Below are 2,826 nucleotides of genomic sequence, written 5' to 3'. Positions count from 1 at the left end.
CTGTTATTATTGTTACGTTCTGATATATAGTGAAATAACTATAAAGCTCACCGTCACATAGAATCGGTGGGAAGCCTGAGCCTGTGTTCCTGGGGGCGATGGGAGACAGTGCAGATCTTCAGGCATTAGATTCTCATAAGGAGCTAGATTCTCGAATGTGCGGTTCTCCAAAGGGTTGGTGCTCCGTGAGAATCTAATGCCACGCTGCTCTGACGGGAGGCGGGTCTCAGGTGGTCACGTCAGCGATGGGTGGCGGCTACAAACAGAGGCAGCTCTGCTCACTCACCCGCTGCTCACCTGCTGCTGTGCTGCCCAGCTCCTTTTTATTTTTTTTGACAGATAAACAGTTTTTTTATTCATCCTCCTCCTCCTCCTCCTCCTCCTCCTCCTCCCCTTCCTCCTCTTCCTCCTCGTCTTCTTCATCTTCCTCTTCCACTTTTTTCTGGGCAACTTTAGCGGGACCCTCTGCACCATCAAACTTTCCTTTCGACTTATCGTCAGGAACATCCTTCTCATACCTCTCCTTCAGCCTTGCCGCCTTAGTGATGGAAGGCTGCTTTTCGCTGTCATTTAGGTTATGCAACATCTCACCCAGATTTTTTGCCACGTCTCCAACAGAGATGCCAGGGTTTGTGGATTTGATCTTGGGGCAGAATTCTGAGAACAGGAAGAAGCCAGACAGTCCTTTGGGGGCATTAGGATCCTTCTTCTTCTTGCCTCCCTTAGCTGGTCCATAATCCTTCATTTCCTGATCATAGCGCACTTTATCCACCTTTGCCATATGGATGAATCTTTACAAAGAAAGGAAACTGGGGACCCCTGAATAAAACAATTTGCCAACAATTTGTATTCAAGGAAACGTACCAAAGCCTGCTATAACCCTAAACCTTACAGCTGGATGCAACGCTTGGGGGTCACCTGGCCCAAGTACCTCACCTTACAGAGGCCATGCCCGCAGATGCACCTGAGCCCTGCCTCCCCTTCCCGCTCGGATCCCTTCTGGAAAGGGTGAGATCAGAGTTCCCCGGGCACAGAGCAGCAGTTGGCTCAGAAGCGGTTCACGCAACAGGGTGGGACTCTAGGCTGAGCCACCAGCTGCAGAAAGAGAAGGGTCACAGACACAACACCTGTGTGCCACTCACCACCCCCTGCAAAGAAGCAGAAATCTGTGTGACTGTCGCAGGGATGTTATAAACAAGGTCATTTTGCAGGAGTGTTTACTCGTGTGTTTCAGTGAGCTGCTCAGAATATTGGGCAAATCTCAGGAGGAAGGGAGGAATCTGCCCGCCCAGAGGCCCCCCGAGCAGAGGGAGCCTTGTTCTGGGTTTAGAACAGGGTGGGTGTGGGCTCTTGGTGCCAGTGAGCACAGCCTACTCCCTCCGGCTCCCCTTCCCCTCCTCCCCACGTGCACGGTGCCTGCACAGCGGCCAAGTCCAGCACTCTTGCTTCGGTTCCAAAACCCACCAGCATGCGCCACCAGGACCAGCGCAGAACCTCTCCCTCTCTGGGTCCCCCAGGCCCCAGGAAGGGGTCACTCCGTCCTTTTTCTTCACCAAACCGAATATTTCTATTATCACCCGTGCCGCACTTCACCACCACCTTCTGCTTCTCCCTCTCTTTTAGACATCAGCCCCTTGAGAACAGGACTGGATCTGATTTCTTCCTGTATTTCCAAGGGCAGGGTGTGCCTGACACATAGGGGGCACTCAGCAAATGCTTATGGAAGGCATCAGGGCATGGATTAACCGGGTAGTTTGGTAAATGGCCAGCTGGCTGGAAAACAAGGAGGCCCAGTTATCACCCAGGTTAGTCACTGATTCACCGCATTACATTTCTGTGTGGAATACTAGTGCGCTAGACATTTAAAGGATTAAGGTCAGGATAATATTTAAAAAGAAAGTGAAAAAGGAAGGCAGGAAGGGAGGGAGGGAAAGAACCCAGTTTATATTGTTCAAAACCTTAAAATCTAACAGCAATAAGTAACTATCTTACAAAACACGTGTATCGTGAACTTCAGCCATCTACCACACACCTCCCTCTGAAATACACCTCAGACGAGCTGCCTAGAACGCCTGGGGAAGAAAGCAGATAAACACGGAATAACAGTGTGGTAGCAAAGGGTTCTACTCTCTGAAACAGTGTTTATCTCTAAGTTCCTAAAATAAATAAATTAATTAATGGAAAGCCTAAGATTCCTGAGCAAATAGTGAGTGAAAGTGACGCTTGTTCAAACTCGACCCCAGAGAAGGTCACGTGCCCCGGGCAACACACAAGCACTGGGCCCTGAGCCAACCTGAATGGCAGGTGTCCGGCCACGGGAGGGCCCTGCAGGGACTGTGACTGCGGGTCCATGTCAGAGGGCGTCCCTCTCCTGGGCTGTGAGTGACATGGACTGTGACTGCGGGTCCATCTCAGAGGGCGTCCCTCTCCTGGGCTGTGAGTGACATGGACTGTGACTGCGGGTCCATCTCAGAGGGCGTCCCTCTCCTCGGCTGTGAGTGACATGGACTGAGCAACACCCTAGGTGCTTGCAGGAATTAATGCAGTTTTCCAATTTGTTTGTCTCAAATACAGTGGGGTGAGTCCCTGAAACACAAGGCACCTGGGACCTACCGCGATTGAGAACTGTGGTTGGCGCCTTATGTTTACACCACCCATGCCGTGAACAAGGCCCTTTACCCAGCGCAGGCCCGGGCTGCGCCCAAGCGATGTGCCCGCCCCATGAGCTGCGGCCCACACAACTGGCACAGCGCCTGCCTCCTGTGTCTGGGGACTCAGGGAGCGCAGCGAGGAGTCCGGTGCAGGCCTGGACGTGACTGGCGCTCA

General features: G+C 52.3%; 1 pseudogene; it reads right to left on the bottom strand.

The window, feature by feature from the left end:
• Positions 1–352: 352 nt before the first annotated feature.
• Positions 353–781, bottom strand: LOC116547681 (annotated as a pseudogene).
• Positions 782–2,826: the final 2,045 nt, after the last annotated feature.

This window comes from Sapajus apella, unplaced genomic scaffold, assembly GCF_009761245.1.
Source record: "Sapajus apella isolate SASKATOON/1434 unplaced genomic scaffold, GSC_monkey_1.0 scaffold4151, whole genome shotgun sequence".
Lineage (NCBI taxonomy): Eukaryota > Metazoa > Chordata > Mammalia > Primates > Cebidae > Sapajus > Sapajus apella.
The sequence above is the reverse complement of the archived record's forward strand: the minus strand, read 5'-3'. Positions and strand labels throughout refer to the sequence as shown.